The sequence below is a fragment of the Erithacus rubecula genome (assembly GCF_903797595.1).
Source record: "Erithacus rubecula genome assembly, chromosome: 1".
Classification (NCBI taxonomy): Eukaryota; Metazoa; Chordata; class Aves; order Passeriformes; family Muscicapidae; genus Erithacus; species Erithacus rubecula.
The window spans coordinates 7802265-7828406 of NC_136658.1; the positions used below are offsets into that span (position 1 = coordinate 7802265).

Here is a 26142-nt window from a genome sequence, read left to right on the forward strand (position 1 = left end):
AGTTTTATTAAGCTCAATATCTGAATATCTAAGATTTTGTTGCTAAAAAGCTTGTAGTCGTAGGTCTAGATTTTGATTTGCCTCATTTCAGCTTCCTTGCAGAATTAAGGATGATAGGAAAAATGAATTAGTGTCTGTCATTAGCATAATAATATTCCTTTGAAACATTATTTGACTCTTTTTTGAGGGGGTAGAAACATATGATTTAGTCCATTTGTATGGAAATCAAGCATGTTCTTCCAGGTTTTTGTTTCTCCTGTCACTACCCAGTCCTGTCTGATCTACCTCTGAATACAGCCTCATCCTCCCAAAGTGGATGTTACTTGGCAGGTGCCTGGTCCAGCCTTCCCTACCTGCAGTTTTGACAGCATGAGGGAGTGTTGGTTTGCCCAGAGATCTAATGTGTGGCACATAAATCTTGTTTTGAATGATGCCAGAAGGGAGGAAAAGCAGTCAGGTTCACTTATTTTAGTTCAGGCAGCTATTATTAGAGGGGAAAAAAATGCTGTTATATATAGAATATATTCATCTATTCAGGTGCATTTTGACTGCCATTTCCATGCCAGTTTGGTGCTTGGTTTAAACAGAAGTCAAAACTACATTCAGATATATCTGTTTCCATGGGATTTGAGAGAAATTCTAGCTACAGGTAAACTTCCATATACATCTATGGAAAGCAAGCTGCAAATCTAGGATGGAGGGTTCTTTGGTAAATGCTGTGTGATATTTTATAAATATGGAATCCTTTCTTTTTATTTTTTTGTGAAGCTATCAGCATCCAGGTAAAAGAAGTTTGAGAAGAATGTCTGCCTAGTATTTTTCAAAGTTGAGCAATGCAGGCAGAGTGGGATGGACTGGAAATTCATTTTTGAGTTATGCTCACTATGTAAATGGACTCTGAACTTTTTAAAATTCTCTTTAAGAATCTGCTGAAGACCAGGCATGTCTGAGTGTGGCAGCCTGGCCATGTGTGGTGTGGTGATGTGATGGATCTCACCACTGCTTCAGCCTGGTGGAGTCTAGAACAGGAGCTTACAAACACAACATCATGAAAAAAGTGAAAGAGCCTGTGGCTTATCTTATCACAGATGATAAGAACTATGTGAACAGAGCAGAAAACCTGACAGCCCTCATGCAAAGAGGAAACCACAGTGGTGCTCCTAGTTATCTGTATGGCCAAAGTCTCTTCTAACAGTGCAGAAAAGCCCATGTGGTGTGGAGATAGCACACAGTATTTAAAAAAAAAATACTGCTAATAATGAAGATATAGTTGTCCAGTATTTGTATGTGCTATGTTGCATTCCAAATCAAATGGCAAAGACAGAGATTGCAGTATACAGTTAACGCTACTGGAAATGGAAAAGAATTTTGTACTTTGAATAGCTGAAGGAAATGATTGTTAAAGAGCAGAAATTGCTAGCTGAAATAAGCTGAAAACAGGGAATAAATTATAGTTCTTCACCTGCCTCAATCAAGGCATACAATGAATCTTGCATTTCCTGATTGAAATTCAAGCAATTCTTTTTGAATAGTTTGAGGCTTAATTTAATGGAAGCACTGCATAGTGTAGGTTGGATAGTGCTTCTCTCAATCTCTTTTGTTGCATTCAACTTTTCTTTTGTAATTTATGTATTTGCAGATAAAACAAAGATGTGAGTTTATAGCTTGCTATTGATCAATTCCTTTTACAGTTGATTTAATTAGGTCCTTTGCTCCTTGAAAACCTGATCTGAAGCTTAGATAGGGATACATTGCTTCAGGCATTCAGGCTAAGGTGATGGAAGGAAGCAAGGAGCCCATTGTGAGGGGCTCAGCATGGGGAGCAGTGGGGGGAGCTGGCAGCAATCAATCAGCTCTGCTCTCCTTAATGGAAAACTCTCCAGTGCTGAAGTTACAACTGGGAACAGAGAAATGCAAATGAAAGCATGGAGAACTGCATAAATGCAGAGTGCTAAAGAGGGAGATTCAGCAAATTCTGTATGCAGTTGTAGCCAATTCATACAGGTTGAGGTTTGGGATGTGGTTTGGGATTGGCTTTTTTTCTGGTTTCTTTCTTGTTAACATGACTAAAAAAGAGAAATAATAGCAGGCTGGAAGACCTACCTTTTACCCAAAGCATGATAAATGAGCTTCATGTACAGTTATTCTAAATGGATGCAAAGACATTCCTAGGGGTGTGTGACCTACTGCCCATCCAGCAAGGGTGCAGTACTATAAAGCAACACCCACTGATATTGCAGTAAAAATTATTTCTGACAGTTGTTGTTTTTAGAACCATGGGGAGTGATGAGACCTCAGTTACTCTGCCTATTGCTTTCCAGAATCTCAGATCCTTTGTTGGGGCTGTCTCTCTTCTCTATTTAAAACACCCATTTTTCAACTTATTTGTATTCTTATTCTCTCAGGAATAAATATGAAACAGTTGTTATACTCAGGAGCTATTTTCCTATGACCTATGTAGCAACTACTCCACATATACAGGATATAATCCTAGAATATTAATTAATCTGTATTTAATCCCAGTCAAAATAGGAAGACCAAAAGAAGATTACTAAATTTCTTAAAATAATTTTAGCAAGTTTCTTAGATCAATAGGTTGTGTACTTTCAATGTAACAAGTTATTTCCAATTCCCACTATTCCTATTGAAATGTTGAAATTTATATTATTAGATTATAAATCTACCAAGCTCAGGTAACAATTGCACATGCAATACCAAAACTTTAGGAAGGCTCAGGTAAAGCATTATGAAATTATGTAAATGGCTTTGCATCAGAATTCTATGTATTAATGCCACAGTAGAATGTCTGGTGAGGAAGATAATCTTTATTTCAGACACGCTAAAGTACATGCTTATTATCTTTTGTTTCTCAGACAGTAGAACTTGAAAACTAAAAGCTGCCAAGTATCTTCTTTTTGGTCAGGTGACAAGCAGAGAAAGGGATTAATGAGCTGCAACCATGAGGAAAAGGGAGATTGTTTCCCCATGTCTTTGTAGTTGGAATATATGCACATGAGATGATGTCCAAACTTCAGTACTTGGCAGCCAGTTCAACCACCTGCTCAAGCCAGGACTAACTTCAAAGTTCCTGGCACTTTGTTCTATTTCATGGGAATTAAAATAAAGGTCTTGGCTCAATCCTGAGACAAGTTTTTAGAATTAGGTAGGCAGGTGAGAAAGTTTTGCTTACTTCTTCTGCCCAGCAGAGTATTAGTGAGGTTCTAATTGTTTTGCCAGAATATGCCATGCCCATGTAATAAACTGAGGGAGGTCACAGAGGAAGGGACAGAGAGAATCTCAGTCTGCCTGTCTCAAATTCTTTCAAGAAAATCATGAGAGGGATGTGTCCAAGAGTGGCAGGTGAACCAAGCCTTTCTATGGGGGCAGAGAGGTCCAGCTCTCTATAATTTTTTTTTTTTTTTTAGGTCTTATTTCCCTCCTGTGCTAAGCACAGTGATGCAAATGCCAACACAAGCCCAGCAGAGGGAAGTGGATGGTGCTGCCTGGAGGAGGAAATGCAACCCCCTGTGCCAGGGGGGGTCTCCTCAAATAGAAAAAACCCTGGCAGCCCCAAAGTGTGGCACAGTGTGGGATTGTATGCTTGAATTTTTGACCCTTAACTATCTCTCCCTCTACCTACCTGGAATATTATCCCTACATGCATAAAATTCTACACAAGTAAATAACTAATATTATTTAGTTAGGGGATTGTGATATGGAAGGTGTGCTTTAGCAGTTTCTCTGCAAATGTATAATAGGTGGCATTACAAAAAAACCCAAAAAATTAAAAAGGTAAGAATTTCCAGTTACTTACGTTTGATATTTATTTTTCTTTTTTTTTTTTCACTGAATTATGGAAAGTTAACATATAAATATGGAAATAAATAACTGAAATTTTTACCCATACTAGCATCTAAAAAATGCTGTGTTGCTTACTCTGGGACTAGTTGTAGAATCTCATACCGTCTCTCGAGGTATTTCAGTAACTTGATTTTTGTTTGTCACCCTTACCACCAAAGAATCACCCAGTGTCAGTAAGGATTATCCATTTCACTAGCTGAGTTGATGAATATGGTGAGGAGAAAAAATGTTATTGATTCCTGATGGAATTTGCTGAGGTAATCTAACATTGTCAGGTCTAGTTTTTCTAGGGATCTTCAAAAAACTTTTTCCTAGAGTCAATTGCTGCAGTCTTTCCCCACCTTGGGATTTGAAATTTTCCCTGTGTCTTGTGGAAAGTATTTATAAACTTCTAAGAAGATAAATGTTGCATGTGGTAGTTTATTTTTATTGTGTTTGTTAAAACTCAGCACCTAGATTCCTTTTTAATTTAGAATGTCTAGAATAAGAATAATGTCTTTTAGAGGATGATTCATTATTTTACATGTCTTTTGGAAAACAAATACTTGTAAGATGGGCCAGCATATCAATCACATTGCACTGTTACTGTGGCTTGTGTTACAGATCTGTCCAGGGCTGATAAAAGGATTCAGTCCATTCCTAACTACCCTTCTGCCTCTGGTGGTTCAGGTGGCATCCCTCCCTGTTTTGTTCTGGGCACCTGTGCCCTGGATCATCTTCACTCCATGATGCCACATCACTCCCTGAGCCCTGTGTGAAATGGCACGAGCATCCCTAGGCAGAATCCAGTGGCTGTTGAGGAGTTAGTGATGTGCTTTGAGCAATGTGCTAAAGATGCCAATGCCTGAATCTCTGTGCTGCAGGGACCAATCCCTGTGGTGAAACTGCAGCCAGGGAATGGTTGCACAGAGCAGTGTGGATGTGAGCTACCCCCAGGCACATGGCAGAGGAAAAAGGGATTAAAACAGCTCAGTCCACACAGCCCACAAAAAACATGGTAAGACTGCTGCTCTAGCAAATATTCCTGTAATACCAATCCAGGTATCACCAAAACTGAAGAGTGCTATGGCTTTCCTGTTAGAAAGTGCTCCTTAGAGACAGGGATCTGTAGTATGACTTTGGGATGTATTTTTCCACTTTCACAGGGTTGGCCCTTTCACAGCCCAAATCCCCAGGCAGTAATGTTTGGTTGTTTTTTTTTTTTTAGATGCAGAGATTCTTTTACGTCTCCAGGGGCTGAAATCGGGTAGTTTCCTCCCCCATCCTCTTTTAAATATGCAAGAAACTAATTGGTCATTTTTCTTTACTCGTGAGTTTCTTGCATTTTCATAAATTTGTTAGCACGGTATTTCTTTGCAGGCAAGAGGATAAATGCATGTAATTAGATTGGTTTTACTTATCTAAAGATGTAGTCTAAAACATTCATTTTCCCTGGCTTTAACCCCTTCTGTCTCTTCAGTAACATGTTTTGAATGTAGAGATATGCTTGCATGACTCCACTTTAATTTTGAGGGCTAGAAGATTATTAACTTTAAGAAAAATGTGTGTCTAAGGCTTATGCAGAAAAGTCCATAATTTTACTCCCACAGACTTGAAGCTTAAATTTAGGACCAATGGAAATAAGCTGGTGGTGTTACTGGCACTATTTCTAGTGCTTTTATTTTATTTTATTTTATTTTTGTTTTGTGGCACAGGACAAGATAAAGTCATATCCAGGGCTAAGTATCCATCAGCATTTGTGGGAACTATGCTCAACTAAACATAATCAGAGGAATGTGAAGGAGGAGTCCAAGCTTCTGGAGAGATGTATCAATGTGTGAAATCTAGCATGAGGAACATCTTAGTGAGGGTGTTGTTAGTAGTTGTACTCCCATGTGGAAAAGTGATCCTGGTTACTTCTTCTGCCATCAGACAGAAGAAAAACACATTATTGGTCATATTTATTCTTGATCTCTTGGTTATAAATGTTCTTTTATGAGAAACTGGGACATACCTCTTAGACTGGAGGTAATTTCTGTTTCTTGTATTGTCTGAATGTCTTGATTACAACTTTTAGCAGAATCAGAGCCTTGGCAGTCATGGCCAAGATACACTCAGCAGAACACCTGGCAAAGCAGTTGTGGCTGTATATCATTATGGCCTTAATCCTCATGTCTCTCCTCAGCCCAAATGCTATTTCAGCTAGCAACAATTAACAGGAGAGGAGTATGTGCTGTTATACTAAAGATAATATCAGGTGATTAATACTTGTGCTGGCCATTTTACTCCACCATTGAAATGTGCTGAACTAACACTTCTGCCAGAAAATTCTTAGTGCTTCATCCCTAAATGTATCTAAGGTGAATAGTTTTTGGCTTCAGTATAAGCCTTTGTTTGTACAGGATTCTTAATAATACATATAGAAAATGACAATTCATATTTCTTTCCTTTTTTTGGATTTGGTGGTTTGTTTTTTCTTTAACTGAAAGCTGTAGGTAATGCATGATTTAATAAAATTACTTGAGCATTTCCACCTGAGCACTGATCATGATAGAATAATACAAATGATTGATGTTCTCTTACTTTATGGTAAGCCAAAAAACCTGATCATGGTATCATAAAAAAAGGAATAGCATTTTATAGCAGCAATCAAAGTTGAATGAAAACTAATGAATTAAAGGGGAAAGTTTTAGTACCTCTTTGAATTTAAAAATTCCAAGTATTTTATGGGATGAATTTATATAGGCTTTAAGGCAGAAGTCTTCTTATAAAATAGATATGATAGTTTTGGCTGTCACTTCAGTGCTTATCAAAAACATTCTAATAGCAACAGCCATAAAAAGGAAGCAAGGTTTACTAAATAAGGAGCTCTGATATTTTGATTAGAGTATTTAAATATTCCTTTATTTTATATCTGTGAAATGAATTCATAAATAGAAGAGCATATGTTTTTTGGGTTTTTTTTTTTTTTTTTTTTTGTGAATAGAAAAGAACTCTGCATTTCTTCTTAGCAATTTATTTAGGTATAAAGCTTACCCATGAAGGATGCTAAATGCCTTCTCCCTGGGGTTTTTTTTTGTTGTGCAGTACTCACTTCAATATGCATACCTTTAAAAATTAATCCAGAAGGCAGAGATTTGTTATTAAGAATATGTGACAAGTTAGACTTGTGATTTGGTCACAGTCTAAAGCCATGGTCATGCAGTCATTTAGTTTGGCACAAATGCCAGGAAAAGCAATTCCCTCTTTCCTCCTCCACAGTCATGGCTGTCTACTCTGATTCTGCCCTTCGTGCTTCCTGTAGCATTTGTGAAGCTGAACCATAGACTGAGTGGAAGCCTTATCCTACATCACCAGACCTGAGCAAACAGCTTGGGGATGCCCTTTTTTATACAGGGATAGAGACTTTGACACATTGAAAATAAAACTTAGCAATGATGTTGGTTCAGGATACAGGGAGCAGGACAGGCCACCAAACAGGAGAAAATGCTGTTGGAATTTTGATGTCATGGGTGGCTTGTATTTATTTGGATTCTAAGGACAAAATTTTGAACAAAACCTCTAAACCACACAGTTCCTGGGGAGTCAGTCCTCTCCCCTTCCAGAATGGAATGGATGGATGGATGCTGGCTGAGGGCCATGGCTCAGGGATCACCAGTCCTGTCACCACTTGAACTTCAGCACAACAAAGGCCCTGGTGTCCTTCACAGCCCAGAAACATCCCTCTGTGACATTCAGCACATGAACTCAGATCAGGCTGTTGGAATATCAACAGGTTCTGCTTCACTTTGTTCTTTGAGTCAGCTGGGAACCACTGTTGTTAATCTGCTGCTGCCTCAGGGCACACTGCAGGACCCTCATGCATTTTCTCTGGCTCACAACATAAAAATGCTTCTCTCTTCTTTAACACTTTCTCTTTTTTATTGTTTGCTCTCCAAAATTTTGATTTCTAACAGTAAATTCAGCAAAAATTTTACTGTAATATATGAGAGAGGGCAGTCCCAGGCAGAAACAATCAGGAAAGAATGAAATACTGTTCATTTATAGTTGTGCATAGTTGGCTTCAGAATTTTAATGTCCAGTGTTTGATAATTTTCTTTATAATCTCTGTGCATGGATTTTTAGGTGTTATGAGTTCAATATATGTATAGATAGATGATTTATTGTTCCCAGGGAAGACTCAGTCTCTTGGTACAGCACAAAAATGACATGGATTGGAATGTAAAGTAAGCAGGGTGACAATATACCATCAGGTATATATTGTTTATGTACATATGCATTCTTTATATTAATAGTTCCCTGCATTGTTACTATTGTAGCTTTAAGTATCTTAATGAGCTGGCATTAGTGAACTGCTGCTTAGAGTTAGATCTGCCATTAAGGAAGAAGCACACAGAAGATGCTTTATGCCAAAGGCATGACATGAAATGGAATTTTAGATATTTATGGGATGAGGTGGCAAAGCTGTATTTAAAATAGTTGGTAAGAAAAGAAGTATAATTTAGCATGCCCAGTGAGAAGATGAGGCGAAAAAGGACAACATTAAGAAATTATACCAGAAAAATGGATGTGTGAAATGTAAGAAGGTGGCAGAAGGATTACAAGAGTGGATGAGAGTGTAAAATTGTCCAATTTCCAAGATACTTAGGGGCTTATGTGCCATTGTCAGGAGGAGAAGCTGTTGTAGATGTTCCTGTGTCTAATAATGACCTGCATCTTGAGCTGCATGAATGCTTACAAAAATAACCCATATTCATTTAGAATCCTAAAAGGATTCAAGGAGCTTTGGGTTTTAGACTGTTTTATGCTTTTGGAATTTTTACCCATTTGTGATGAAACCTAAATGGAGATAAAACTAAAGCCTGCATTTTAGAATGAGCTGAAAGGGAATGGTTGATACGATGTAATGGAGCTTGAGAATAAATGAATCAAAATGAGAACCAAGAGCTTAAGTGAGCATTTAGCCGTGCAGGCAAAAAGGAAGAAAATTATCTTTAATGTGTAGGAGAAGCTGCAGAAAGATTTATTTATGATCTGGCTTTGGAAGTCTAGGGAAAGGAGAAACAAAAATGAGATTTTTACTGCAGGCTTGAGTGGTGGGGGATGCTGGTTGGGCAGTGATTTGGTGGGGAGACAAAGAGGTCAATTTTGGTCATGTTAAACTGATGGCATGCCAGCTAGGTGAGGAATCAGACAGCTGAGGTAGGAGATTAGGTATAGCAAAGGTCAGGAGTGGAGAGGTTAATCTGGGATTTGTCAATACTGCTGCTTATGTATTATGTTCAGTAAATACCTTTATTACACCTGTATCAGAATCACAAATAACCCCCAAGAAACCCTCAAAAGCCATTGACAGTGACAAGATATTTTTAATAAAGGGAGCATTTACTGCAGGTTTCATCACTCCAAGCTGGATCTGCTACCAGAAGTTGTTCTTGTATCTTCTATGCTTACAACACAGGGCTTGATTAGTGTTTGAAGGGAGTAAAATAAATTGCCAGAACGTTTGCCTAACAGGTCAGATTGACCTCCACATGTGGAATTTAGTGGTTAAGGCTCACAGTCAGACTGACAGGTTGCACTAAATGGAAATAAAAATATAATGTCATTCCTGCACTGTTTTTCTACTTCCTTTTTTCTGGTGTCATATTCTGAGTCCTCTGTATCACACTGAGCATTCAGTTCAGTTTATTCCATTTCCCCATTCAGACAAGATGTGTGTTTTTCTATATGATGCTTTCTATTTTATGGAAAACTAAAACAGATGCTTTGCCAAGTACACAGTAAATAAACTGCTTAAAGAATGTGATGATGTTGTTGGCTTAATTTATATGTAAATGTGAGTAATGCTATTTTAGATTAGTGCAGCAAATTGCTAAATAGGAGTCTCATAAATATTGGCTTTTGAAGATTGGAGTCTGAATATTTAAAATGGAAAAAAATTTGCAAGGAAATTTGAGTTTCTGAATGACATTTGAGAAACAGGCTGTGTTTGTGTTTCTTTGGGGTTTTTTTGTTTTTTTATCCCTTTCTTACCAAAGGAATGTTGGTTTTCAAACCACTTTTCAGGAGCTTTGGATTTTCTTATTTTTCACTGTAATCAAACCTGCTGACATTTCTATTCATGTAGTATATTTTTATTTATCTTGGCTTTCCTTGCTTGCAGTAGTAGAGCAGCATCTATTGCTGTGAAGAATGTCAACAACTTGTCAGTCATTAATCATTTTGTGTTTATTACATTTTATCAGCGAGAGTATCTTTTAAGGTGATTTTTCTGAAGGAGAGAAGCAGAGGGAGTTCTTTTTTTGTAGGCATTAATGAGGGCAAAATTTTTCCCACTGTACTGATGAAGACGTTTTCTTCCAAAACACACATTGAGGTGTCCTACTGGGTATCTTTGTTGGTCCACTGGTGAACATAACAGTGTACTTTAGAATGCTCTTTCTCCCTGGCTTTAATTTAACTTTCTTATTACATGAAAGGCAGTCTTGACAAGAACTTTAAATGCCAGGAGAGGTAGTGTTCATTTTATGAAAATGAGCTTTTGATTTGTCATCTGCTGGCACTTCAGGTCATGGCTCTTGAGCTATTTCTGAATAAGCTGAATTTTTGTGGAACTGGGAGGTATTTGAGGAACTGAGAAACAGTTTTTCATGGCAACATTGCCTCAGCTGGGAGGGAAAAATTGAGTTATTGAAGTTGAGTTTGAGGCAGAGGTACTCTTTATAAATGAAAGGTATAAACTATTGTGCTAAGACCAGTATAGTTGTAGATTTCATGCTTAGGAGCAGATCATCCCATTAAAATTATGTCAGTAAAAGCTCAGTCAAAGTTTGACCAAGAATTGTGATGCTGCTACCTGTGAAAAAGATGCAAGTAAAAGTATGGACCCAGGATGACATAAAAAAAAAGAGTATCAGGGAATAACGAAAATATTTTTTCAGGTATGAAAATTCTCAAATTGCTTGTGGTTAAAAGAAGGCTTACAGGTATGAATTTATTCATGTGATTATGTCCAGTTAATTTTCAATTTTAGTGCTTACTGTGCAAGATAATTTTATTCTATAAGCACATGCAAGTGTGCTATTGCATGCTGATTTCTCTGAGAAAATATTAACTTTTTTCTAGTGACAAATTTTAGGAAGGTTTTGTACTCCATAGAATGTGCTTTTTGTGGCATTTAACACAATTTATTTTTGTCTCTCAATACATAGTGGAGATCTCCAAGGTAGGCTGAAAACAAATTAAGTATCCATTTATCAGGAGATGAATGGAAATGAATGGCTGTGATACAGGTTGGTGCAGATGAGAGCAAGGATTTAAAATAAATTCATTTCTCTTTCACTAGCAGGAAATAACTGGAGAAGGGTAGCTTTGAATCAGTTTAATGTGTGCTAGGGATGTGACTTTGAGGCATGTTATGAATCTCTTCATCAATATCAACTAGTTCAGCTGACTGGTAACTCACATGCTAAAAATGTGAGTGAATTTACACTGCAGCCATGTGAATGTCTGATCCACTGCCTTCTCACTGGCAGCAGTAGTGTGCTGCAAATCACCCATCTACATGGACTCACCTGAAAGGAAAGGATGGGTGCTGGAAAGCCAAGCCAATGGAAATGCTAGAAAAAAATTCTTGTTTCAAATAGGGGTGAATGAGGAAAAAATATCTTCATAATTTTTTTACAATGGCTTTCTTTTGCTGAGTTCAAGTAATGTTGACTTTCTTTGAGTCCCAGAGAAACAGTATTCCCTTCCAAAAGTGCTGGTAGCAGAAATGAGCTATTATATATATATATATAATTTTCTTTATATCAAAGTGACATTCTTTGTTTCAGTTTCCAGTTCAGGGATAAAATATATGATATTGTTCTTTTGTTCTACTGGCGTCTTATTTCTAATAGCACAAGACTTATTAGGAAAAAAAGCTACTTTATTTTAGGTATTTTTAAAGAGCCACTTTAGTGAAAAAAAAATATAAAATTTTCTAAAGTCAAAGACATTGATACACTTCTTGAATCACTCTTAGCCTTTTTGAAATTACAATTTCATAACACCTACTTGTCTAGTAGTCTCAGATCACAAAAACCATTCCTGAGGATTCAGTTGCTTTTTCTGCCCCTAACTAGTTATTCATCCATTAAAAGTTAGTGTCATCATTAGGGTTTGCTACTAGGAAATCAGTTGTCCACCTTTCTTTAAGTTTCCAATTGTCTATTTCTGTCCAGCTTGAGAAAACTTGAACTTCAAGTCATTTAGTCTCTGAAAATTTAGAAGCTGTTGTAGCTTAGTTCCTTGGTCTATCTTTTGAAATTCCTGCTGATGTGACTGAATTCAGTGATTCAAGACATTATTGTATTTTCTTGCCCACATGAGACTGATTATACAGCAGTTCCTCTATCAGGAAAGGTCACACCAGTTATGTCAGGCACATATATAACTTTAAAAATGTTTTTATAGCTGGTATCCCTTGTACTTACAGGGAGTGTGATACATGTGTGAGCATCTGATCGTGCATCTGACATGCAAAATGCCTGAGGACCCACGCTGGGAACTGCAGAGCAGTCAAAATAACAGCCAGTTAATCTGAACTTTTAGTTTGTGTCATGGTGTGACTGGGTTTGACAATTTTAATATCTTTAATTTCTTTTAGAGATAAGATTTAGGAGTAAAGACAACACAGGCTTAAAACTTAAAAAGGTACAAGAAGAAATTTATTAATAACACCAAAAAAAACCTTCTGAATAAGATTTCTAGATTATTCCCTCCTCCCTTCATTCCACACTTCTTACCAACAACATACAGAGAACACTTCAGTCAGTTATCCACCCAAATAATCATTTCAGTTCACTTAAGAGAGAAAAGTTCCTTTTTTAGTTATGGCTTAGGGGGTGTCTTCACCTTCAAAGTCTGCATTTGCCGGGGACCTACAGAACAATGAATTTTCCTCTCATTCCCACAGTCCTTCCAGAGCTGTGTTATGGGTTGCAATGCACACATGGAGTACTACTTTTAAAGGCAGGCTGCTGAAAACCAAAATTCTCTTCATCTCCTTCTCTATCAAATGTCTCTGTTCATATTCCAGTCCCAAAACAGAGAACTCAATTTCCCAAGGCAAAAAAGTCTTCATCTTAAGCACACATGCTCCCCAAGTGTATTTCACATTTTAAAGGAATTTTAGTGAAGTCACAATCGCCTCGTAGCCCCACAAAAAAGGTTTTCAGTTACTCATCAGTTGCATCTTTTCAATCTCTTCCCATCAGGAACTTTATCTTCATTCTGCCGACCTCTGTGGACTCCATGCTTTATTCCTTCTCATTAAGGGCGTTCAGGAGATCGAGAATCTTATCCAGGCATTAAGAAGTTAAAATTGTATCCAAACCATGAAGAAGCAACATGAGGCTGGTGCTGGAGCCATTTGTTGTTTTTCCTTGTCTGTCAAGGTTATTTCAAGTTTTGCACAGAATTTATAGGTTTGAGTGGCCTTTTTAAGACACATGGCCTTCAATGTCCCTTCCATATCTGTTGTGCTTTCCTAGTCAGGGTATTTTAACCTGTATCCTTTAAATTTACTTCTACACAGTCATACTTAGGGTGCTTTTGAAGTTTTGTTTCTATTGTTTACTGCATTTCATATACTGATGGATACTAACAGTTTTTGTCTTTCTAACAGACAGAAATAATGATCTGACAAGGGAAATTGTTCAGGGCCAGAATGCTCAGTCTATGTACTGGAATTTTCTTCTACTGCTAACTCTATAACAGGTAACTTCTACCCTTAAATTATGAACCAGAACTTATGAATCAATAGAGCCTGAGATGACTAAAATATGCTGTAAAGGACTTATTTGAAAGGAAAAAAACTAAAGAGGAAGAGGAGTGGGGGAAAAATGAGGGTGACATTCTTTTTAGAAGTGATCTTCATTTTCAAATCACTGTTTAGATAATAGAGGTATCTTCTTTTGAATATCCTGCCCTTCGTCAAATGTAGTGCAGCTTTAAATATATTTTGTCTGAGATACCATAGGCATACTAAAAATGAGTTTTCAGGTCTGGCCTCAGATTTTCTCCTACTTCTAAGGACAGGAAGCCCATTCCTTGGGGGAGCTTGCCAATGATACCTTAACTTTTCATAGGTTGTTGACAGCACTAAAAAAAAATTCCTTTTATAAAGCATCCTCGAAAGATTATTAGGGTTTAGAGAATTGCATTTTTTCGTACGTTTTCTGTGGTCCCACTGTCTCTTTAGCTCTTCTCATAGGAGTTTGAAACAAAAATAACAAGACCACAGTGATCCGAAGGATTTCTACATCCTCTGAATTTTCTCTTTGAAATAATCCCACATCTCTGTTTTCATTCCCTCCCCCGTGGTTTGGGCCCACCACTGCACTGCTCTGCACCTCTCTGCTCTTGAGATAGTGTGGAATTTTGCATGAGCCCATTAGCCAGACAGAAGAGGTAAACCTTATATCCTCCCTGCATTCCTCCTGGGGCTGGGAGTGGTGACATTTAGGATTTTTACCTTTGACCCATGATTTAGTTTCAGGAGCTGTAGAAATGCAATTACTTTCAATGTTTTTGTTTCTCTGGTTTAAAAGCCACTGGGAACAAAATCAGTGAGATGGCCAAATCTGCTTTAAATGAGAGGCATAACAAAAAGCTACCATAAACAATAGGAGGTATTGCTACTCCTCACTTACAGGGGGAAGCTTTTTTGTCTGCTAGATATGGACAGGATGGGGCTTTCAGAGTCACATCCCTGCAGTGGCAGCTCAGCTGCTGGCTGCCCTGACCTGCCACAAAATGCCAGAGTCTCTTCCAAGGAAGCAGAGGAAGGAGCTGCTATTAACAACCATAACGACCTTATCAGATCAGTCTCAGTTTCAAAGGGATTCTGCCACTCTTCCAGCAGCCTCATGAAAACTGGCATCTTCTTTCTTTCCCCCAAGGAGTTAGCATTTCACACAAGTCTCTTTAACCAAGAAGCAGACAAGGTTGAAAGTCCTTGTATTGTTTAAGTTTCACCTTTACTGGTGACTCCAGAAGGATGAGTGTGCTGCAGGGGAGAGCTGGATATTCTATGAATCCTGATGTGCATTTCTGTCTCTGAGAAGGCTTGTTGGTGAGGCAGGTTGGGGAAATCCTTTTAATTGCTCTTGTTCTTACTAAGGGCAAAAGCCAAACTATTTTTCTTTCCTTCAAAGTTGAATTTCAAGTGGAAAATCATTCCAGTAAGCCTTTAGCTGCAGAAATTACAGGTCACAGTCCCAAAACACTTATTGTTTCATAGCTTTGCAATAGAAAGCAGTCCCTGTTTTGTCTAGTTTTTTTTTTTTTTTAAATTTAACAAAGTTTATATTTTGAGAAGGCATTTAATTTCCCTTCCTGTCAGGATAGATAGAAGCCTAAGAAGTTTGGAAAGTAGATGTACACAAAGATTTCTCTTACTGAAAGAAGTCTGGGTGTTTCTTTGTACTGTGGGATTTTCGCTCAGGTCTCTTTTCTCAAATGTAGTTTCAGGGGAGAATTTATCCAGGAATTTTACTTCCATAATTTAAATTGTTTCAGTAGAAATAGAATGCTCATTATGCCAAAGCTGTGACCTGAAGTCACATTTTAATTTTCAGACAGGCAAAATCCCAGGACCTTTTTGTGAATATGCACTCTTGACTGCTGGAACTTAAATGCTAAGGGAGTGTCAGTCTTTCCCAGACAGCTTTTCTTTTTTTTTTAATGTTTATGTGCAAGGTGAATAAAGATGTACAGAAATGCTCAAATTTACTAGCTGGGAATCAGAAAGGAGCAGGTTTGAAAACTGTCACACTATTGATTGTATGGTCACTGCTGTGAGGTAGCAGAGGAAAGGCAAACCAACTTAGTTTAAATCTTTGTCACAGAATTGTGGAATTGTTTAGGTGGTAAGACTGAGTCCAGCTGTTAAGTCAGCACTGCCAAGGTCACCACTAAGCCATGTCTGGAAGTGGCATCTCAACATGGCTTTTAATCCCTCACATTAGCCACTGTCTCATGTCTCTGGTATGTACATGCAAGGTTTTTGTGTGTCCTCATTTTTAAATTATGTGAGTGAGATTTACAGAATTACATAGATCTGTCCCTGTTTCCTTGCATTTGCACAATTCCAATTGCTCCTGTCTGGGAGCAGAGTTAGGTCAGAAATAAGTATTCCTGAGATCACCACCCCAGATCTGTTGTGTTTTTGCATAGAGTCTGAGGAGTATGTAACTTATTTAACTTAATTTTGTGGAAACTTTGTCAGCAATCTTCTCCTTCCAACCTGTGCTTCTGAACTCTACAACATTGCTTTGATATTTCATGCTGTCCAGTCCATTAACATCTAGGGAATGTAATAGATGCCACACTTCTACAAACACAAGGAATTCAGCAAGGTTATAGGATTGGCTTCTACAACATAGATTTTTCAAAAGATTCACTGAAATCTGAGGTGCTACATGAAATACCTGTGTTTTTTTTTAATTGGTGGAGATAAGTTAAAAGTGAAGAAACTTGGCCTTTTCAGAAAAGATTGCTGTATTAGTATTTTTTTTCAAGAAGAATGAGAGAGTTCTTAAACATTGGTGAAAATTGATAAATTCTTTCTGGTTTGACAGCTAGGACCATAATTGTTTAAGTGCAGAATGCTTTTCCAGTTTGCAACAAAACTGCATTCTGCATTTACTGTAAAGCAATTTTCCTGTTATCCAACAGAATCAAGAAAATACAAGGTTAGTCTGAGTAGTGTACCAATGCTTTCTGGAAAAAATTAGTGTTTTCAAGGACTCTAATTACTATTGTGGATTTTGGAATGTAATTGTTCTGTATTACACAATTCTGTGTTATTTGAAAATATTTTACCTCTCTGGTTAAATATTGGTTCTATTTATTATTTCAAAATTTTATTAATATTTTGTTTTCTCTGGGGACTTTCTATACATTTTATATTAGCTGAATAAATGAAGTAATTCACAAACCAAATGCCTCTTGCTCTCAATGGCTTTAGGAGACCTTGTCATTCCCAGTAGCCTTTTCTCAGGCCCAGCTGTGTGGCTCTGAAATCACTTGGCTGGTAATTAGGTGTTTATCAGATTGTTTCTGAAAAGGGATGAGACAGTTATCTGACACAATTATCTTTGAAAATTGAATCCCTCTTTTCTGGTGCTGCTGAGGACATTCAAAGATACTGTGAATGTTTAAAGCTTAATGTCTTTGAAAAACCCTTGGTTTTTTACATCAGTTATAACAAAGGAATCAAAATGCAGTTTAAAGGAGTTGTTTGGGTTTGTTTGGTTTTTTGTTGTTTTTTTTCTTTTTAACCTTTCAAACACTGGATTTTCTTTCTATCAAATGTTTATTTTCCAGTGTGGCTCTACTTGGAAGTACTTTTGACAACAATCACTTCTTCAAATGTCCACTACTAAATAGTGTTTGAGAACTGTCAGTATTTATTACAAATCAAGAAACTACTAATTACATCAAGGCATTGCTATATATTTTTTTTTTTAATTGATGAGTGTACAGTTCTAGAGAACACAATTCCTAAACCCACTCTTTAAAATCTTAGTAGCTGGGGCATGAGTCTTTAATTTGCCAAAGGACAAAAGGGGATAGTGCATCAGTAATGCACAGTTAGGAGAGTTTTTGCTTTATTTAGATAAATTTTTAAACAATTTTCCAGGGTTTAATTATTTTTTTTTTTTCTGTTGGAAAACACAGGCCTCATTACACTGCTACTGAATTTCTCATACATTTAGATTATTTTCAAAAGATAACATTTCTTTCAAGGTGTTCAAACCTCCTTGAAGGAAACTATTTAAGTTTGAACTGGAGGTCCTTAATTCTTGAATCACTTATGTGCAAAATAAATTTGTAGAACGGAAAGGTGGAATTGTCTGATCTAATAGGGGTAAAGCACCACTTTCTTTCTTCCTGACATTCTGTAGGAAACTTCTGAATCGAGAAACTTATTTGAATTTGAGAATTATTTCATATTGTACATGTTACTTTCTTCCAAGTAGATATAAACAAGTATGTAATATTTGGCAGTCTTGCAATTTGGATTCAAAATCACCTTGAAGTTTTATTTCCTAGGTGTTGAATCATAGAAAGGAAAAATCTCTCTATAACAAGGCAAAGAATTTTAAAGACGGCAACCTTATAGATAATTCATTAGTTTTGCTATCATTTTTATTCTCATGACTATCTGCAGTTTCTTTGCAGATACCTTGCCTCAGTTAGTGATCCAGTTACTAACCAAGATTTGTTGGCTTTTATTTTCTCCTCCCTGTTTACATTTTGAATATGGTACCAGAACCAAATCCAAGTCTGAATTCCATTCATTTTCTCATAGGGTTTTCTGTAGTGCTGGTAGTTATTACAGGATTTGTTCCCTTTTTGTTGCTTGTCCTTACTGATAGACAGTGCCTAATCATGCAAAAAGGGAGACCCAGGCTGATTACAGGGGACAAAATTATGAAAAACATGAAACTGCAATAAAAATCATCTCAAAACAGCAGTTTGAAATGTTTTCTGTTTTAGACTTGCATGGAGCAAGTCAGCTGAAGTTGCTGTTGGTGGTAGTTCTGTTCCTTTGGCAGACTTATTTTAATTATAGAGAAATTCTGTATTCTCTGAGCATCAATTATGTGAGACTGCCTGGTTACTATTGGGATGAACAACCCAAAATGGCCCCTTCCTCTAAGTTTGAAGTAAATTTTATCAGATTAAGGATCTCTAAAGCCACATCACCTCTTCCTCTCACTCAGACACTCACAGACTACCCTGCACTGTAAAATTCTTAGCTAAGACCTTGATGTCTTTGCCTCTCCCTCTCTTGAATAGTTTGAGAGTGATGACACAAATTATCTTCACTTCTTCCCTCTCTTCCCCCAGCTTTTAGCTATATCAGCAGTTTCCACCAAAAAAAAGTCTAATTAGCAGAATGAAATCACTTTCTGGATTTGAGGAAAGTTTTGTTCAGTGAATTCACTGGTGACTGTTACCAATTACCTTTTGGCCTCTGATTGTTCCCCTGAGAGTGACTGAAGATATAATAGAGAACAAAATCTGCAATACTGAGGGTCTTTGCAAAATAATAGTCTGCAAGTTAGAATTGATTTTTACATTCCAGGGGAATAATCAACCTGAACACAACTATCACAGTGATGACAGGCCATAGCTCACAATGCTGCATAGCATATTTAAATGTTCATCTATCTGCTTGTTCTGTTTCCCTGTAGGATAATAAGGTTATTCCCCTAAAATTATCATCACAAACCTCCTCAACTTTCTATTTATTGACCATGAATTGAAAACTTTACACAAAATAAGTGATTTTTACATTCATATTGTTTAATCTTTTTTCTTTTACGCCCTACAGAACATCCCCAGCCCACTGTCTTCATTCAGTGTGCTCCTGCTCCAGGACCATTTGATGCTGACAGCTTTCCTAGTTGCCTTGCACTACAGCTCCTAAGCATTTTGTGATCAATTTTCAATGAGAAAGCCTTTCTCCATTCTGTGCTGGACACTTTAGAATATTCTATTTCCCAAAACAGAATATGGTTTTCTGATTTTGATACAGTGTTCCTAAGCTTCGAAGCAGAATAATCAAAGATGAGGTAGGGAGAAGATAATTGGGTTACTTGGGACTGTGTCTTACAAAGTTTTGCTTCTTAATACAGAGTAATCACATTTATCTGGGCTGACTATTCCACTGAGCATTCACCCTTGCAGTAGAAAAGTTTTTTTCTTATATCTAAGTGGAATTTCTGTGTTTCAACTTGTGCCTTTAGCCTTGTCAATGGCCACCACTGCCAAGAGCTTGGCTCTTTTATCCCATCACAGCAAGGATTTATTCATATGGATCAGATTCCCTGGATCTTCTGCTGACTGAGTAGTCCCAGCCTTTTCTAAAATGACAGATGTTCCTAATTCTTAATCATTTTTGTGTCTCTCTACTGAATTTGCTCCACTCTCAGCTTTCTACTGAGGAGCTCAATGCTGGGCAAATCACCCCAGGTGTGGCCTTGCCTCTGCCTAGGAGAGGGAGAAGAAGGAACCCTTCCTCCTACCTGCTGTCAGCATTTTCCCAGACTACTCCAGGATACCTTTGGCCTTATTTTCTGCAAGAACACATTGCTACTCAACTTTTTGTCCAGAAGGAGCACTGAGTCCTTCTTGGCAGAGATGCTTTCCAGCCAGCTTCCCTCAAGGTATACTGGCACCTTAGGTTATTCTTTATCCAATGAAGGATTTAGGGTTACCCTTTGAATTGCATGAGATTTTTTTTCAGCCTGCAGAGATCCCTCTGGATAGTGGTACAACCATCCTCCACTCTCCCCAGTTTTATGTTACCTTCAAACTTGCTGAAATTGTACTCAGTCTTACTGTCCAGGTAACTGGTAAAAATATTAAACAGTGTTGGACCCAGCAGCAGCCCCTGGAATGTACTGCAAGGGACTGGATGTGCAGCTGAGCTCTGTGATGTTGATAACCATCCTTTAAACCTGACAGTTCAGGCCATTTCCAGTCCACCTCACTCTCTGCTGATCTCTCTTGTACCTCATCAGCTTCTTTATGAAGATCTTATGGAATGAAGTGTCAAGGACCTTCTTTTACTCAAGATAAACATTACCTACTGGTCTCCCCATACCTACAAAGCAAATCATCACAGGAAGCTTCTATGTTAGTTAAATATGCTTTTTTCTTTATAAAAGCATGCTGACTACTGCCTTCTTGCCCTTCCATACATATGGAATGGGTTCATTCCTTGCCTTCTTAGGATTTGAGATTATGCTTAGATGCTTATTCTTCCCTGAACCCTTAATCCTGAAGATAGGGGAAATACTTGCTTTTTCCAGTTCTCAGGAGTGTCTCCTGTGCATCTGTCAGGGCTGAGGAGCTGCTGTGTGTGTCCAGATGGTTCAATTACTTCCTAACCTGATCAACATCCACAGAGAGCAAATATTCCTTAGTTCAGACTTCTCCTCTGGTTCTAGGGCCCTGGGATTCCTGAAGGCTGCTCTTTCCAGCAAAACTGAGATAAAAGAGGGCATCAATCACCTCAGCATTTTTCATGTCCTTTGTCTTAATATCCTGCACCTCCTCTCCCTGATCTTCCTCTTGCTGTTTATTTGTAGGAGTCCCTCTTGCTGCCCTTCACATACCTTGTCAGACTGACTCCCAGGTGGGCTTTGTTTGCCCTGCATGCTCAGACACTGACTCTGCTGCTGCTGGCAGAGCAGGCAGCAGAGACAGAGAGCAGGGAGCCCTTGGTGACCCAATTTGAGTCCTTGAGAGAGACCAGGGCTCTGGGGGTCAGGCAGGGCAGGAGCCTGCAGAGCACTCTCACTTTTCTCCACTGCTCCCAATTCCTGCCTGAACACTAAAGAAAAACCCCCATGCAGAAAACTTTTTCCCTTTAGTCTTTAATTAAACTGATTTTTATTAAGTGTCATGCAGTAAGAAATGGATACCAACTCCTCTTTGCTGCTTCAGGGCAGCCATGGTGTGAATGGTGTGGGGAAGAACATGACACAGGCAGTGGAGAATTTGGAGAATCCCTTAAATTGATTGCTTGGGAAGTTTGGTTTTATTCTGATTCTGTTGAGTGATAAGCATCCACCCCTTCAAGTGAAGAGCTCTACTTGACCTACCCCTATTTTTTTCTTTTGTCTCACATGCATATGCATGTTTCTGAAAAAAAAATAAAAGCCAAAAAAAAAAAGAAAAACCACCACCAAAAAAACCCCAAAAATACAAAAACAAAAAAAAAAACCTACCCCAGATTAAATTGCTTCTAATGTGTCTGAAGAATCATTTTTTACAAACCTAGACACAGGTATTACAATTTATGGTATAATTTGTTTTTCATTCTATTTCCACTCTTCAACATTTCACTTCATATTCCATACTTTACATTGTACATTTATATTGCATTATAAGTGTATTGCTGCCTTACACAGAAATCCTGTTCTGTTGCTCACTGTCTCACTGACATACTCCTCCCTGAGGAAAGCTTCTTTGTTCAAGTTGTCCTTTAATCAAGATTAACTTCACTTTGTATGGTCAGGCATGAAGGAAACATTAGAGATTAGCAGAGCTTCTGGTAGAGAAATTTTTTATGAGACTAAGACTGGTGGCAGAAAAACTATTTCTTTTGTCATATGGCTGATGCTTCAGATGGAGCTTAAGTACACGGGGATGGGCATGGACACAGCTTTTTTAATTTTGATTGTAGTAGTGAATTATTTCTATGCTGCTACTTAGGCAGTAAAAATACCATACAGAAATCAAGTCAGAATATGTAAAATATTTACTTATATGTAAAAATTTGTCACCTGCCTGGTTAGATATGTAAATTGAGCACATTCAATAAATTGCTCTAATTATAACAATAGATATTTTACTCTTGGATTTCTCATTGCATTAAAAAAAAGCAAGTAATCCACAGCCTGAAGTAAATAAAGTGCAAATCTTGCATCATAACTGCTAAGACCAATTTTTAAAATTGGTTCTATAAAAGCAAGTCTGGGAATATTAAAAGATTAAATAAGGTGAGCTTCATGAATGTCTGCTGAAACTGTCACTGAAAGGATGAAAGTCCATAGATGAGTTAACAGGTGACTACTCTGATTCAAATAGATTTGTATTTTTGAGCTGCTTTGGTGTTGGTAGAGATTTACTTTATAGCAAAAAAGGAGCTAACCAGACTTCTCCCCCTAGTTCAACAACTTCCTGTCATTTTTGCTCCTAAATGGACACAGTTGAGATAATATAGGGCAGAGCTTCCTTCTGGAACTTTAAATAAATTTGATTTAACATAGACGTGTTTAAAATAGAAGAGGGGAAGTTCTTAATTTCAGTGATCTATAACTGTACTGATGGTAAGGCACAGGAACAAGTTCAGGACTAGTGTTGATCTAGACACAGATGACCAAATAAATGAGTGTCTGACTAATAGGCATGAGGGTTGAAAGCATAGGAAGGGCCATCCACTACCAGCAGGCCTAACAAGCTTTAAAAAAATTCTATTTCCAAAAATAGTTAACATTCCTTTGAAAGGAATATTTACTAATTTTTTTTCTCCTTTCGGTGAAATTTTGGAAGGCTACTCCTAAAAGTTTGGGTACATGGCAAATCAAAATTCTGTCTCCTTCTGTAGGCAAGCAGTCTTCTTTAGCATGATATTTACCAAAGTATATTATTTGAAGGGAAGCTATTTTTCCAAGTGAGAATCTTAATTACCTGACTTTTGTGTCCATTCTTTCTACTCAAGAGCCCATCAAAATCTAGTCTTGGGAAGGTGGTTACCTAAAAGAAGCATCAGTAGTTATTAAAAAGCATTGGTTTGATCTAGTCTGTCTCTGCTTCTGCACTGGCTGCAGTGATAAATAGCCCTGTACTTTGGAAGTGGAAGATCATAATTGATTGGACCTTTTTTCTGCATTTACCATGCTGCTTCTTTCCCCTCTGGGGTTGTGCAGTTTAATTTGCCATTGATTCTTTAATGATTATAATGTCATAGAGAAGGCAGTGTTTATCTTCATTGTGCACTGTGAACAAAGCTTTGTATCTGAATTTTTTCTTGCACATTCTGGTGAAGGTCTGTGTCCATTTGATGCAGAGTGAGGTGGGGTCTCAGGCCAGCTGAAGTGTCTGTGGTGAGTTCATCCTTCTCCTGTCACTGGCAACATCTAATTAGTGCCAGTCTTTATTCTGAAGTATTAGTTTTGTAGGTCAGACACTGAAAAATGAATTGCAGAGAATTGCATCTGAGTCCCTTTGGCTGCAGTACATTTCTGATTTCTTCCATTGTTGTGTAGTGCCAGAATTTGTGGCATTGTGGTGGTAGATGATGAAAACAAAGATCTTGTTTCTCTTCTGCTGGACTCAGCTTCTATCTGAAAGTCATTCTGATGACAAGTTTACTTTGTCTTTCCTGATCAGGGCTACTTTTTCTGAAGCTCTGTATCCTAAATAAAGAGAATTAGCCTTCTATTCAGGATTGTATTCAAGTAATGCCTACAGGATTTGTTTTTAAACTGTAGACTAAAAAGTGTTATTTTCATATTAAAAATTATTTGGCTTCATGAAAGCTACCTTCACTAAAATTTTCTGTAAGAATAATATTTTTAATGATGTAGAGATAATTTCAGGTTTTAGAATGAAATATGACATTTCAAACATAAGCCTGAAAGCAGAATAAGAGAGTGGAAAATCTTTTAACTAAACAGCCAAACACTCCTGGTCAGAGCTCCCTGTGGAGCTCTGTCACATACAGAGATTAAAAAGAAGCCATAGTCTACCAGTAAAGATAATGCAAGAGAGAGGTATGAAAAGACAAAATGCTGGATTCATGCATGACATACCTTCTCAGAGAAGGTGAGTGCCATCAAGTATTGTCCTGGGATTCATCTCTTCCCTGCAGTGTTACAGTTGGGGTCAGTTGACCTAGGCTAAAGATAAAAATTTATTTTTTATTAAAATAAAGTTGGATGGTGAGAAAAAAAGACTAAAATTATTTCTCTCCTGCCCTTCCTGTTTTTCCAGGGCTTAACTCCATCTCTTCATCCTCAACTCTTCTAACTCTGCTACCCCACCTTTCCATGGAGTGGTGCAGGGGGATGGAGAAACGGAGATTGTGGCCAGTCCAAAAGAGCTTCTCTATGCCTCTCCTTTTTCCTCCTCATACTTTCCCTCTGCTCCAGAGTAGTTAGCTCCCATGGGCTGTAATCATTCAGGATAAACTTGCTCCTGCATGGGCTGCAGCTTTCTCCAGTGCACATTCACCTGGGCTGGATACCTGCTCTTCAGCTTAGTCCTCTCCATGGGATGCAGAGAAATCTGTTCAGGCACCTGAAACACTTCTCTCTCCTCCTCCATCTCATATTATAATGAAAAAGTAAATCTTGAAGTTAAAATGTTATTTTTGCGGTTTTGTTTGAAGAAACAAAATTAAAGGGCTGCCTCCACAGCTTTGTGTTAGAAACAATGGGAGTTTGAAACCAAAGTAGTGAATGGTTTTAGAGTAAACCTGTATTACTGTACAGAGAAAGATGGATATTCTAAGGGCCTGAACCTGCAAATCCTCGTTTCAGTCTCAGAGTCATAGCATGAATAGCATTTAGAGCAGCATGTAACACCTTGACCATTAATTGTTGTTAACTCTGCCATTAGGAGCTGTCAAGCTGTTTGAAACAGAACAGTAGCCATATGAGTGACAGGGGAAATTCAAAAATGTGAATGGAAGGAACCTGGAGGTTTTGTGTTCAGTGTGGTTAAAATGAGGGGGGAAAAAAGGTGGTAACATATCTTGTAGTACACAGGCAATTGTAATAGGAAATGGATTATTATTACTTCTAGTTGCTAAGACAGTAGAGGTGCAGGTACAACACAAAAAGAAAATTAAAAATGCAACATGTGTAGGAGATTGAATCTGTTCATATTAAACTTATTTATGCATTTTTGCACATCCAGAAGTGTCAGGTGGCACTGAATGCTCCCAGTAGTCATGCAACACTTGAATCTGTAGTCATTAAATATGTATTAGGTTTATAGATGAAACTCCTCTGTCCCAACAGATTGAACAAGTGACTGGTTTCACTGTAGTTTTCTTCAGTATTACAATTATGTCTGGTGGCATTTAGATAACACAGGATTTATCATCCAAGCTGGTCATCTCATTAACTACAAGGAGGACAAGGAGAGTGAAATAAAAGTGTAGTTATAACGTTATCAAGGTCTAACAATTATTTATTGCTGGAGTAGATTTTGATGTGTCAGTGTACATCAGACTTGCAGTTGTTTGGTGGTCTCTAATTGTTGCTTAGGGTCAGGCAATTTGGCACATCTCATAACTTGAGACACTTAAAAAAAATGTCTCTTTTCATCATCAAGATCTTGATATGAACGCCAGATAATATGGAATATATGGAATGTTACATTCACATGCATTTGGGTTTGTATTGAAAGGCCCTTTAAGAAAAACAAAACACTCAAAGATCTTTGCCCAAAATAATCCACCCAAAACAATAAATCAGATTTCAGATTGTGTGTATCTAATTATCTAAAAAAACCATCTTACTGCTTTTAGAAATCTTCTGAAATCATCTGAAAAACACCTTAGAGTAAAGGTGTTTGTAATAGGCTGAAAACATCACCTGAGGCCCAGGGAGGCCATGGGATCTCCTTGTCTGGAGACATTCCAAACCCACCTGGATGCATTCCTTGTCACCTGCTCCAGATAACCCTCCCTTGGCAAGGAATCGGACTGGATGATCTTCA

At 37.7% G+C, this 26142-nt stretch overlaps 1 long non-coding RNA gene across 2 annotated transcripts in view; it reads left to right on the top strand.

The window, feature by feature from the left end:
• The window catches only part of LOC306799651, a 274779-nt gene that overhangs the window by 16926 nt on the left and 231711 nt on the right, over positions 1-26142 (top strand). The gene's annotated exons all lie outside the window — the stretch shown is intronic.